Source organism: Camelus dromedarius, chromosome 5 (assembly GCF_036321535.1).
Source record: "Camelus dromedarius isolate mCamDro1 chromosome 5, mCamDro1.pat, whole genome shotgun sequence".
Taxonomy (NCBI): Eukaryota; Metazoa; Chordata; class Mammalia; order Artiodactyla; family Camelidae; genus Camelus; species Camelus dromedarius.
In genome coordinates, this window is record NC_087440.1 from 45,129,467 (window position 1) to 45,144,996 (window position 15,530).

The following is a 15,530-nucleotide window of genomic DNA, read 5'->3' on the forward strand; positions in this document are numbered from 1 at the left end:
TGCAGCAGGGGGACTGCCTTATTTAATGCTCAGTAGTCCACAGTCATTCTCCGAGTACCATTGGGCTTACTCACCGGCCGTACAGGAGAATTGAACCAGCTATGGGCTGACTGTACAATACCTGCCTTCTCCAGTTCTGCAGTGGTGCCCATAATTTCATCATGACCCCACCTCCAGCATTCTTTATTGCTTGGTATTGGTGACCCTTCAGGGAACAGACAAACTGTGCTGGAGGGTGTTTTGCGTGTCCCCACTCTACCACCTTCACCACGCACACTCTCCGGCAGAACTCACCAGCAGTTGTCTATAGCCATAGGCCCTGAAGCATGTCTATGCCCAGTATACATTCTGGTACTGGGGACACATAAACTTTATATTCCCTAGGGGCAGCCCTGCTGTCCCAAAGAGATACTTTTCCCTCCATAGCCATCTATATATGACACTGAGCCTTGAAACTTACCTGGGTTGCCATGTAATAGGGTGCATTCAGCCCCCATGTCTACTAAGTCCAATACCTACTGTACGTTGGTCAGGGACCAATAAGTAACAAGTTCCACATGCGGCCTCCGGTTCCCCCAGCCCCTGTAGACAGGTTCCTCAGCCTTCATCCCATTCAAAGGTGAGTAAGTCATCCACTCCCCTGGGCACCTCCTGGGGTAGCATATGGTCCTCAAGGCACACTGCTCGAGTCCCCAGGGACTCCTTGGTACCTTTCATAGGGGTGTTCTTTTTCATGGGGGTGAACCTCTGGTCCTCCCTCAACTGTTTCCAGGCGATGATCAGTGCTACAAAGGAAGATATTGCAAGTGCTATACGTAGAGTGTGGAGTCAGAGAGGAGAGCTGATGTTTTTATGAAGGGTGACTAGGAACGTGTCCTTTCAGGAATTTTGAGAAGCCTAAATGAGGGGGGGGAGTGAGTTATGAAGCTATCCAAGAGAAGAACAGAGGTGGAGGGAAGAGTGAGTTCAGGAACCTTCGGGCAGCAGCAAGCTTGGTGTGTTTACAAAATAATCAGGAGGAGCTTGTGGCCACGGAGGGGTGAGCCCGACAGTCTGAGAAGGTGAGCAAGAAGTAGGTCCTGAGGGTCGCCTGAGGACTTGGATGGTCAGATAGGAAGCCAGAGAGGGTTTTGAGCAGACATGACATGGCATAACTTACATTATAAAGCATCACTCTGTCTGCTGCCTCAGAACAGACTGAGGACACAGAGAGAAAGCAGAGGAGTGCAAAAGAGGATGTCCATGAAGATTTGATGGAGGACTGAACCATGGTTTTGGTGTACGAAGTGACTAGATTAGTAAGGGTTAGTTTTGTAAAATAAGGAAGTATGTTTAAAAGGGTAAAAAAAAAATCACAAAGAAAAAAAATTTGGAAAATTTAGGAGAATCTGTCTTCATCTGCAAAGCTACCACTACTTTTTTTTTTTTTAACAGCGATATCTTGTGCCAGGAACTTTACTAAGCTCTTTACTTCCATTATCCATATTTAAGCCTCATAACAACCCTAGGAAATGTCAGTATTATTATTGTTACATTTTTACATATATGAGGTACTTTCAAACAGAGAAGTTGAATCATAAGAAAATACAATATGTCTATTTCTTTGTATTCTTAAGGAAGAAGAAATATGACTAGGAATAAATACATCAGTGTTAATAGCGTTAGATGAATGGATAATTTTTTCTTAGTATTTATCTGCATCTCTTTTAATAGATATTTTCTTTTACTTATTTTAAAATTCCTATATTTTGATGAATAAGGATATTGCTTTCATAATCTTACAAACATAAAATATGAAAATCATGATTTTTAACTCAGTTACCAAACTTTCCTCTTTTTATAGTTGGCAAAGTATAGGATTTGTACTCTTGGTTTCAAATTCTGTCACCTTGGGCAATTAATGTATCCTCTCTGAACTTCAGGGTCTGATCTGTAAACTAAAGCTAACAATCTCAAGATTTCAGGCTTGTTTTCAGGACACAAGTGGATGATAGTTTTAGGTACAATGTCCAAAATACAATAGAGCACAATAAATGATCACTATTATTATGTCCATATCATGTAGGTTTTCAGATTAAATTACTTAATAGATAAGCAAGACAAATAAAGTCAGCTACGTCATTTTATATATACAATATATATTTTATATGTCACACGATATATATAAAATAATGTAGCTGACATCTATACCTAATAAATTACTATGAAAGTTAATTCCAGCTAAGAACCTTGCTCAGTTTTTGCAATTTCTTTTGTACCTAATGCTATGACTTGATTATACACTTTTGTGCTACTTTGGGGATGATGTTTATTTTCTGAAAAAACTTTTTCATGTTTAACATACTTTGATTTCCTTTTATTTTAAAATGCTTTAGATACTTAAGTTTCAATAATTATAAATGATCAACTTAGGGTCACTTTTAGATACCGGTTTAGTGTGGGCCAGGTTGGTTTAGTGAAAAACTCTACTGACGCCAGTTGCAAACAGACTTGACGTCATTGTTGGTTCATTCTGCATTCACATTTTAGGGTGAGGTCCAATTCCATAGAAATCATTGTAATTATGACATTTGTATGGCAGCATCATAAGTGTAAGTTAAGATCTTCCTCTATTCACTTACATTTTTAAAAACAGCAGGCAAAAATGTTCTCTGCAGTTTTTGTGAAGATTGCCTTCTATAGCTAAGAAATATTTAAAAGATTCATAAATGAAACTATTTAGATGAAGAAGAAAATAATGACCCCTATAATAATGAAATAGGCCTCATCTTCCTAACGTGCATGTATATATTGTATACATAGCAAGCTTTTTCCTGTCTTTTACCTAACAATCCAGATGAACAGCAGTTACACTCCAATTAGTGTGACTGACTGCATTTTTTCCTAGGGATAGGAATGTGAATAAACAGAAAATAATGCAGTCTTCTGCAGTGTATTTCAAAGTTATGAATCCTACTTAGTATTGTATGACTCACATTATATTGGTTTGGCTTCCCATTGGCTTTCACTTTTCTTTAATGTCACTGGGTCTTTTTTTTTTTATTCCAATGATTGCTATGAAATAAACTGAGAACCATCGTATAACGATTCTCAATAAAACTAAGCAAAACCGGGTCCAGTGTGGGAAGGGTATCCACTGTAATGAGCTCCACCACACTCACTCAGTTATAGACATGTATGAGTCACCACTGATTCTAACTTTTCTGAAATTAGATCTTTCAGCATCTCCTCCTAGATTAGTCATGCTCATTTTTTTTTCAAAAGTCCCCCCAAAATGTCACTAAGTCAGGATGTTCTTCCAGTGATGGACGCGTCCAGAGATATCCCTTTAGTTAATGCAGTTTCTCTCCATGGAGTCTCCTGCATTTCAAGAAGCCATAAAGGCGAATAGCTTCATAAAGAGACAGGGCATACATTGCTGTTTGGTCAGGTCTGAGATCTCCTGTACTTCAACAGTGAAAGTAAAATAGTAAAATCATATCATTGGGAGCTAAAGGATAATTTCATAGTCCTCTTTGAAATGCTGTTGGTATGGTTTTAATTCCTGAGGCACTGAAGTAGGAAACTTTCTTCTAGGGCCTGATTAGCTGTCATATATTTGGTAGACAGACTCTAAGAACTGTATGTTCCCGTATATAACTAAAGACCCACTGCTTAAATTGGATCAAAGTGATCTGATTCCTTTTAAGCTGTGGGATTTGTTATGTTTTCATTTTTATCATTTTCCATTTTGATTCTCTTTGACATATTGAGAAATGTTTGCAAGTGGGGTTTATTCTTTCACTTTTCTACATTTACCAGTTCAAGACTCCTCTCCATTACTGTTCAATGTGGTGTATAGTCTGACAGATGCATTACTGTACTCCCTTTAGGAAACTATTCACAAATAGTTACAAGTTGCTCCCAGACGACAAGTATAAAGAGGCAGAATATTAATTTTTTATGATTTTAGGACTCATGTTATTTTTGTTTTGCAGTGAAATTCCCATTTCACTCCCATTAATCTCCAATAAATTATATTTTAAAAGTCAAAAACCATATTGAATTCTGAACATTGACTCAGAAACATCCTTCAAAACCAAGAACAATTAGAGTGTGCCATGCTATTTCTTGAAAGTGTCTTAATTTTCATAAATTATTTTAAAGGACAAATATAAAAGTTGCATATTTGCAGGGCTCTGTATCGGCCAGTACATATAGCTTATCTGAAATTTTACAAGTCAAAGAACCCAGCTACTCGGGTGTCAAGATTTTGAGTCCAGTTTTAAAAGTTAATGCATGCAATAAAAAGTTAGGTTAAAATGTCTAATCCTTCAAGTGAATTTAATGATTTAACAAAAATTTGTCTTAATATCAGAATGTCCTATATAGGATGATGTGAGTGGTTAAAAGATAAGAAAGGCATGATCTTTGCTTAAAAGAAAATTGTTATATTCTTGGGAAATAGGACAACCTTACAAATGATTCTGATAAAAGCAGAATTTGCATGGTGCAGTATGTGAACACTGGTTTGCAAGGTTAAATGAGAGAAAGCTAAGATCTAGTTAGGGATGCAGAAGCAGACCATAAAGAAGGAGACACATGAGGTGGTCCTTGAAGATCCAGTGAGATATGAGTAGTTTGAAATAAGGAAGTAGACATTATAGAAAAAGGGGCTCATATGCATCAAACAACAAAAAGAGGCTGAGTAAATATTTAGGAAAGAATAGTCAAAATATTGCTTGAATTTAGGGTATAAATAGGATAACAATGGAAGAAAATGCCTGACAGTTTTTAGAGGTAAGGAATTCTTAAATTTTGATGGGTATTGGGGACCACTGAAATTTAATGAGTTAAAGAATTAAACATGGTTGGAACTTGCTCTGTTGCTATAATCAGATACTGGCTCCTCTGTAGACCTGGGAAAGTATTGGAAGCAAAGAGACCAGTTGAAAGAGAGTTAAAGCATTCCTAGTGGGTGGCGGTAAAGGACTGGATCGTGGAACAAGTATGAGAAACGGAAATAAGGATGTGGTTCTGTGACCTCAGTGAACTCTAGTTTACTTTCATTAGAGCTTAGGAATTATATTTTAATCCATGTTCTTCTTTGAGATCACAGGAGTTCATCATAAACTCTCTTTTCATCTTGGGCTCTTGGCCTGAGGAAGGGGTTTATTAATGGGTCTCCTACAGTCTTCCTGATTGTGGGCATTTGCTCTGGCCTAGCAGCCCATCAGCACAATTCCATTGCTTAGGTGGTAAAAAGAAGTTGCTCAGCCATGGTCCCGGGTGGGAGGTGCACCTTGTGAGGCTGCTTAATTCCGTGGTTGTAACTGGGGAGAGTTGCTCTGTCTTCATGTACTCATCATCTCCTGATAGTGGAATTACGTAGCTTTCAGCGTGGCATGTTCAGATACATTGTTTTGTTTCCTTTTAATCATATAACACTTTAAAGCCTCCAGAATTGGGGTGGGGGAAAGGGCAGGAGGTTTTTTTCCCCTCCTTTTCTAAATCTTCTTTCTTCCTTTTGAGGTATAAACTGAAAGGTTCTAATTAGATCCAGAATCTGTCCATACTCGTCTCTGATTCCTGAAGGGCTTCATTCTGAATTTGCATACGCTACCCCTCAGCCTGCTACCCCAACACAGCATTCAGAACTAGAACTATTCTGTTTACCCAGTTTGGGGTCTATCTCAGTGAAGGGCCAGGCCAGCCTGGTGGCTTCATGTTATTCTTTTGCTCTGAGCTTTTTACACTTCATTTAATTTTTTTTTTTTTTAGGGTCAGTTGAGGGAAAGGGGAAATTGCAGCCTGTTTCTAAGGGCAGGGATCAAAAGTGCAGAAGCTGTTAGATTTGAATTTTTTATTAAGGACCCAGGGATATGACCTCATTCTTTGCAACATCAAGAGATTCTTTAGGACCTTTGTCCTAATGGGATGGGATCAAATTATCAATTCAGTTCAGCTCTTGAACGTTTTCTATCTGCGCAGGGTCTCCACTGTTGGTACCCAGAAAGGATTCTTTCTCAAGCATTAATTTGCCTTAGGGAATCTTTCTGGGCTTGGCTTCAAAGCCAAATTCTATTCTCTGTTTACTCTCTTAGATTGAAGATGAAAACCTTCCCTTATTTTCAGACCCATTTTTACCTATGACATCTACCCTGACCCCTCTTTGCCATGGCGCTTTGTAACCGCACTGTCTCCACCCACAAGGCAGCTCTGACACTCTGAATAGATGCTGCTGTGATATGAAAACCATGTGTCTGCATGGGTAACAAGACCCTGATGTCTTTACTTAGCGCAGAGAAATTAGGTAATCCTAAGAACTTTGGACCTTAGGAATTTCTGCCCTTATTAGTGAGAACTTCTTAAATGCTAATCTATGTTCATGTTACATTAGATAAAAGTTGTTCCTCCTAAGTGAAATGGTAGGGAGTTAGGAACCAAGGTTGACCTGCCCAAGAGCCATCGAATTCTCATTAGAAGGTGGGGGGGTATCTGCATTTTGTTCGGAGTCAACACTACCCTGTCAGGGGGCTGCTATTCCCAGAAACTATTGTAAGGCAGCCCTCCACCCCTTTGCTTAACTATATTTTTGATGGGTTGAATGATGAAAGCCATTTAGTGAAGAAAAAATAGACTTTGAACTACATTTAATTCAATATTCTAATTGCTTTCTCTTGCTAAATGAAAAAAAAAGACATTTAAAAATATCTAACTTACCAACTTCTAGTTTGCAGTTCTTCTAGTGTTATGTATGAATTCTTCTCCCTAAAATTTAATATTCTGCAAGAGACATTCTGGTTCTTAAAAGAAATAATTCTGACAAATCTCAATTTTTAAAAGTCAGTTTTAAAATTAATATAACCTAAATAATATGACATGTTTTATATAGCTGGATTATGTAATGTATGAGCAAATTTAAATTTGCTAAAGCTTAGAAGTACTGATAATTAAACATGTTAACATATATTAAATATTTTTATTAGAGCCTTTAAAATATGCTTCTAGAAATACATTATCAGGAATAAAATACATGGGGTATTTCAGATGCAGACAGAAATATTTGATATTAATATATCTCTTTGGCATCTCTTGGAAAGCATTTTTCTTGTGTTATTTTATTTAGTCCTTACAGAAATGCTGTGAGGTAAAAAAGGTTGGTATCGGTATCTTTACAGTAAAGATAAAAAATTTGTTCAATAAAACATACTTGAAAAGTGACAGAAATGGAACTAGAGTCTTCTGATTCCTAGTTTTATTCTGCCTCTACTGAAATGCTAAAATAATATATTTTTTCCCCTAAAGACAGAGCTCATGAACCATTTGTTTAACAGCAGTAATCCATTATGTTCTGCTTATGACTCGGTATTTTGCTAGGCATTGAGAATGCCAGGTACATAAGACAGTCTTGGCCCTCAAAGGATGGACAGTTTGGTAAATAGGTTTTATAGACCATGTAATAACCTAATCTGGAAATCACAGACGCAGAGAATAATTCGTCTCTTGTTCCTATTGAGAACAATATGATGCAGACTTTTCTCTTCTAAACTGTTGCTATTTGTTTTTTTCTGCAGGGTTGAGTGATTGGCCTTGGTTAGAAAGGGCATTCTTCCCCAAACCAGGCAACTGTATTCTGTCTTTGCCTCTGAAACTAACTTGTTGTACTTGGAAAATATCACTTAACTTTCTCATGAGGTTCTTAGTTTCTCATTTTTATTTTATTTATTTATTTATTTATTTATTTATTTATTTATTTATTTATTTATTTATTTAATTATTAATTTTTTAAGGGGTGAGATAATTAGATTTATTTATTTATTTTTAATGGAGGTACTGGGGATTGAACCCAGGACCTTGGGCATGCTAAGCATACACTCTACTGCTGAGCTACACCCTCCCCCTTTAATCGTAATAAAACTTGGTCCACCCATCTCGCAGGAATTGGAGTGAGGGGAAAGAAATTATTATAGTTAAAATCAAAATCGAGAAATGTAGGCGGACGGCAAGAACATACAGTGGAGTAAAGACAGTGTCTTCAGTAAATGGTGTTGGGAATACTGGACAGCAGCATGTAAATCAGTGAAGTTAGAATACTCCCTCTCACCATACACAAAAATAAACTCAAAATGGCTTAAAGACTTAAACAATAAGACAAGACACAGTAAATCACCTAGAAGAAAACATAGGCAAAACATTATCTCACATACATCTCAACGGTGTTCTCTTAGAGCAGTCTACCCAAGCAACAGAAATAAAAAGCAAAAATAAACAAATGGGACCTAATTAAACTTACAAGCTTTTGCACAGCAAAAGAAACCATAAGCAAAACAAAACAACAACCTACAGAATGGGAGAAAATATTTGCAGAAGATAAGATTGACAAGGGCTTGATTTCCAGAATATATAAACAGCTTATATGACTCAATAAGAAAAAAAACAAACAGCCCAATCCAAAAATGGGCAGAAGACCTAAACAAGCAATTCTCCAACGAAGACATACGCATAGTGACCAATAGTCACATGAAAAAATGGTCAATATCACTAATTACCAGAGAAATGCAAATCAAACTACAATAAGGACCTCACACCAGTCAGAATGGCCATCATTCAAAAGTTCACAAACAATAAATGCTGGAGAGGGTGTGGAGGAAAGGGAACCCTCCTACACTGCTGGTGGGAGTGCAGTTTGGTGCAGCCACTGTGGAAAACAGTATGGAGCTTCCTCAAAAGACTAAAAATAGACTTAACATTTGATCCAGCAATCCCACTTCTGGGCATATATCCAGAGGGAACCCTAATTCAAAAAGACACTTTCACCCCATTGTTCACAGCAGCACTGTTTACAATAGCCAAGACATGGAAACAACCTAAATGTCCATCAACAGATGACTGGATAAAGAATTTGTGGTATATTTATAAAATCAAATACTGTTCAGCCATGAAAAATGATAGAACAATGCCATATGCAGCAACATGGATGGCCCTAGAGATTGTCATTCTAAGTGAAGTAAGCCAGAAAGAGAGAGAAAAATACCATATATCACTCATATGTAGAATCTAAAAAAATAAAATAAAAATGAACTTATATATAAAACAGAAACAGACTCACAGACATAAAATACAGGCTTGTAGTTACCAGTAGGGGAAGGGGAGGGAGGGATAAATTGGGAGTTCGAGATTTGCTGATACTGACTGGTACATATAAAATAGATAAGGAAGTTTATACTATATAGCACAGGGAAATATATTCAATATCTTCTAGTAGCTTACAGTGAAAAAGAATATGACAATGAATGTATGTATATTCATGTATGACTGAAGCATTGTGCTGTACACCAGATATTGACACAGCATTGTAAACTGACTATACCTCAATAAAAAAAGAAAAAAAATGTAGGAGGACGGAGCAAATACAGGTGATGGTGTCTAATTCTGACTATTGAGAAATTACTGGTAGATAACTAGCATTATAAAAACTGCCACACTGACAGTATTCAACACATTCTTTAATTGGGTGCCATATCCACTGGGATCACAGGTGAAAAGTCAACCCAGGTAATGGAAATGTCAGAGGTGAAAACATACATAATCATCCCTCTGAAGACCATGACATTCCAAGTCAGCTTTGTCAATATCGTCACATAGGCCTAGGTGGATTGGAGTGCCATTTTTTCCTTTGCCTTAGGCTGTTAATACAAAGACATACTTTTTTTTTTTTTTAATGCCAAGCCACGTGGGGATAAGCTATTGTTAGACGCCTATAATAATTCCAAAATTTTAGGGCTTCAAAGCACTATATTTTTATGCAGTTCTACACTAAAGGAAAACCTCTGCTTTTGGGTGAGCAAAGTGAAGATGCAGTTCCACCCTCTAATTTTTTCCATCATGACCTTTATTATATCACATTTTACTTGTGTGTATGTCTTTGAAGCAGCAACACACAGGAAAGATTAGGACACTGTAGAGACAGAAGCATGCAGAGCACTCATGAAAAATTAAATGCCCTCAGCATACACAAAAGTAGGCCATTTCATTTTTTATTAAATTTGTATATCATAGTCATTTATAATTAGACAAGTCTGAACTTTCTTTCTTGCAAAGCACCTATCATCTATAACAGACAGCATATCAAGTTGAAAGGTTATTCAAGAAGATTCTTCCTCAAATTTCATTGCCCCCTGTCTCATATTTCACGACTTTACACTCAGTCTTGCATACTTCTAGGATTCTCCATCTAAATGACCTGTTTTTATCTTCAGTTGCTTGTATCAGTAGGAGATGAAAAATCTCAAGTCTAGATAGAATACATAGGGCATTACCTTAGGAACCATATCTGAATCCCCTGGTGTTAGAATCGCAAGGGTGAGTATTGAAGAAATGACACAGAGAACTTAATGTTTTTCAAAGGTAGAGGCTGAATAGACAAAGAATAAAAAAAAAAATTCACTGTCTCTCAAGTGCAAATTACATGAACTGTTGCCAGATACTCCCCTCCTAATGTAAAACCACAGCACAGTAACTTGAGATGTATTTGATCATTCCTGAAGTCAGGATGATCTCTTTGGAGGACATTTGAAAACATTATTCTGAAGGTCTGAAAAGGACATTGGATGGGTCATATGAAATATTAACTATATATTCAAGTATTGTATTAAAGCATTCTAGAGAAAGGGGAATGCATTTGATTGTGGATTTTAAAAATGTATGAAAGAAATAAACTCATATTTCACTTGCATTATCATTAAGAAAATATGACCTGTAGCATTTTTTATTGTTTATTGATTGATTGGGAATAGTAATATTTTGGTTAATTTAAATTGCAAGTTTTAGCTATTTTATGATAATATCATTTAAATGTTCCCCAAATCATACTATATTAATAAGGTTTCTATTTTCTCATTTCATGTAAAATCAGTGTTTTAACATGGCTTGGCTTTTGAAGCATTTTTATATGGATATTTTTAGTTTGCTTGGGAGGATAACCTGAAATTCAACACCAAATTGCTCCTTAAATTCCACAGATATGCTGCCAAAGTGATAACTATCAGATTTGTAATGACCCAAATCAGATATTCACATGGTTCTTTGTGGTTTGATAATGGCTTTAAGATTTAGATTTAAAAGATTTTGAAAGGTGAAGGATAATTGTACTGCACTGAAACATCAGAAGTTGAAGATCGGAAACATTACTGTTGTCACATAAATCAACCAATTTCTCTTTGTTTTTGTAGTGCAACAAATTTTTCCCTTGTCGAAAATGAGTATCAGCATAAAAGCCTCTTGAGCAAGAAAAATGAATATTGATCTCTGTAAGTGCATTGCAGTAATACCTTAGGGTTATTGAAATTGACCCTAAACCATGTTTTATTTCCAACAATAGATTCCTTTCGTGTGTTGGTATTTATTAATTTATAGCTTAATAGAAATGCAAAATAATTTTCATTGGGAAAAATACAAGTCAAACCTTGTCTTACCGTTTGAATATGTTTGTGGCATTAAGAAAACATCACAAGTGTCATATTCAATATAAGAGTTCATAGATTACCCATCGTAACTCTTGTTAACACATTTGTCCTATAACAATGGGTTGAGATAGATATGCACACTGAATCATCCTTGTTACCACAAAATACACCTGGCTAGCAAGCATGTGGAAAAAATAGATTCTAGAGTGAAGGGCTCTTTGTGTTATAACCTGCATTCTAGTTCTTCTCAGACTTACTGTGTCATCCCTTTGCACCTCACATTTTCCATTTGGTAAATGGTGATAACGTTAGTCTTCATCTAGCTCAGTGGCTGTTACAGAAATAGGTGAGACAGCATATGTGAATAGTTCATGGAGCTTTGAAAGTCTCTAAGCAGACTGAGGTAATGTGTAGGTCAAAGCTACTGGCTAAGGCCGGGGCTTCCTCATTGATTTAGTTTCTCCCATTCTAAGCTCAAAGCAGGCTGTCTGCCAAGAGACATGGAATGTCGTGAACAATTGACATAGATTCCAGGACGTTAGCCTTGTATTCCTGATGATTTGAATTTGAATCCAATAGTGATTGCCAGTGTGGACTGATAGACAGTTTGCTCAAACCCCCATTCGCTACTCAGAAACTGTCTTTGTATTTCGTTTTCTTAGCATCTTGAACTCTGGAGTAAGTAAAATGCTGAGGAACGTGTCTTATTAGTACATATACAGTATGTACAAAGTTATGCATGTACAATATACACTAAAATGTATACTGTATGTCTCAGGTGTTTTGAATGTTAGGTAAAGATTAGAGAAACATAATTAGCTGGATTAAACCACTAATCATTTAAATGCAAATGGCTTGTTATACCTGTGTGCTGTTACTTCGTAGTTCATTGTCACAATTTATACCATGTTTTAGCAAAAGTAATGAAAGTGGATTAAAAGTGGATTAAGGGCTTTACATAAATAATAATGTGAGACAGTCACACTAAACACAATTTTAAAAATATATCTTAACTGATTTATAACTCAGGAGCAAAATATGGGGCTTAAGGAAATTATAAGAATTTTTGACTTCCCAGATGTTTTGTTGGTAGGATAATTTATGATTACACAGGTTTGGATTTTATAATTTCTTCATAAAATAAGAGAAAAAGATATCACTGTGGATTAAAAAATATTCTTAATTTCATTATATTTTTCAGAATATTTTGAATAAATAAAGATGACCAAACAGGAACTAAACAATTGACATCAGTGGAATGTTTAATAAATACTAATGCAGCTAAATCTGTTTATTTGCTATATGGCGTATCCTGTGAGAACGTTGAGAGGGGAATATTTCAGAATATATTTCCTTTCAGGAGTATTTTTAAAACTAAAACCCTCCCCAAACCCACTCACAAATTATGTATATTAGTTTCTAAATGTTCTAATATATTTGAAAATCAACTATCTTTGCATCATTAGGTTGATTCAAGATCCTGGTTCTATCTTCAGAAGCTCCCCAGTATGCACTAAAAAAAGGTAAATTCAGTAGTGTCATTTCGTGGTCCTCTGTAAACTGTCTTCCCTGGGCACAGTCTCTCCCTTTTGGGACACAGACACAGACACGTGCGCGCGCACACACTCACAATTGCTGCTTAAGCTTGTTTCTTACTATTCCCACATGTTCTTTGCCCTCTGCTTTAGGTGCTCTGGTATTCTCATCCCTCCACACACAGGAAGCCATCCTTCCCTCTGTGCCTGTGCGCAGGTTTTTCCTGGACACAGAACGCTTGCCCTCCTAATCTCTACCTGTCACAGTCTCAAGTGCATTCTTCACTGAACACACTATAATCTCTGCCTCCTCAGAACCACTGGAGCTAATGCACAGTGCAGCAAATTGCCTTAAAAATAGGTGATGACATAAAAATAAATTACTAATGTAGAAAATTGAAGTGAGAAGTAATTAGGATACTTTCTCTGCTTGAAGTCACTGTTGAAAATGAAAGCGTTGTCTTCTTTTTGATACTCTTCAGTAGGCTGACTTATCATTGCAAACCTCCAGGGACTTTAGAATTAACAGATATTCTGGGATTCTAAGGGTCCTATACAATGATTGTGACCAGTTTGATACCTCAGATACTTCACATATGGGTTTCAGAATTATAATGCACTTAAAAATCATCTGTGTCTGCAACATGCATGCTGGCAGATTCCAGGTCGGATCGGTAGGTCTTTGACTCTCTTTTAAATAACATATCTTTATCTTAGAGCACGTAGAAAGGATGAAGCCCATTTATGTTGCTTTCACTGTTTAAATCTATCATGCAACCAGGAAAATAGTTTCTTTGAATTTGCTCATTAATGCTTCTGTAGCATAATAATCTATAAAATGTAGATTGTGTCATGTCATATGTAATTATGTATAATGCATAATCTATAAAATAACACATATCCTACTATACACAGGATGCCATCCATTTCATTACATACCATAAACCATATACCGCATACTATGGCAGGATGGGGTAGGTGTTTGTGTGTGTGTGTATTGGCAGAGGTTACACGTGAGGAGACGTTTGGAACCATGTGGTACAAGGAGGAACAAGGGCTGTCCTAAAGCAAAATGTGTAAGGATGTTTCCATCAGCATGTGTTTTATGTCCTTCCCCTGCTTCCTACAACTTTCAGGCACTCTATTATTTGATAGTTTAATTTCCAGACATCGAGGACCAGAACAGATGGATGCTGGAATCCTGGGAGAATCTTGGCTGAAGGCGCAGGTTTATCTTCCGCAAAGTACACTAGGTAAAAGAATCTTAAAAATGCAGTGGGAAGAAATTTCAACATCATCTTTGCCATTCCAAATTAAAACATTATTTCTTTTTTTATGGTATTCTAGAGCAGCTGTCTAGTTCCTTTAGAACAACCGGAGTAAGGTACCTACAGTGTAATGGTTAAGTGCTTTTGCTATGCATCTGTCCAACTGGGTCTGTCTGTTCTACCTTTGCAAGCTCAGAGAGCGGAGCCTTTTTATGCTTCAGTTTCTTCAACTGTGAAATGGAGTTAGCAATAATACTCACCTCACAGTGTGGTTGAGGGGATTAAAAGAGATGATGCACGTAAAGCGTGGCAGAGTGCCTGGAAGAAAACTCTCAACGACACTTAGCAGTTGTTTTTATATGATTACATTGTTGGAGAGCTTGTTAAAAGCCTTTTTCCATATTTTAAGTCCCAAACAACAGTCTCGCTACTTCCACGCATTGGAAGAGTCTACGCCTTGTTGGAGGTATTCAAAAGGACTCTCTTTCAAATGAGAACCATTTAGGCATTTAGGTCCAGGAAACATATTTCTCTAAATCTTTTCTATTTGAGGCTAAAATCCCAAGTTATTTTATCTCTTCATATGTCATGATTTATCATTTGGGCCATCCTCTTCTGGGTATTGAGCACATGTTAATATTTCTCTGGAAGTTGAACGCGGTAGTCCTGGCAGATTGGAGAGGGAGAGTCTAGCAGAATTATCACCACGCCGTTGGCTGTACCCTCTGCTCTGGTGCTGACGGCGCTGTTGCATATCAAAGTAGTTGTGTATTTCGTTTTGAACAGGCAGAGTCTCCTTGTTAAGTTGAGGCAATTCCACACTTCATTTTGAGAGGCATCATTTAACATCAAGTGTACAGACAACTCAAAATCTGAAGTGATTTTATCCCCTGTCCCTCTGATTGGATGGTGTTTTCTTGTTGCCTTCATCCTGTATATTTGTCTTAGTTTTAATTGACATTTTTAAGTCTTAGTGAGGAAGTTTCCCTCTATTTCTGTAAAAATAATTTTAGCCCCTGGGGCCCTTTTGTTTGTTGCTAAACTAGAGCAAGCATTGCCTCGGTTTCCTGGTGACGATATTCAAAGTAAAAGGAGAAACGTTGCTCCCCAGACAAGGCAGACCTCTCAGGGACACAAATTCTCTTTTTACATCCCATTTCCCAGGACCACTTCGCCCTGTAACTAACACTCCCCCCCATTACGTTCCTTCACCACGTGAAGATAACATGAGAAATCTCTCTAATAATTATGCCCTGATGGGCTTGTAGCATCATCTCACT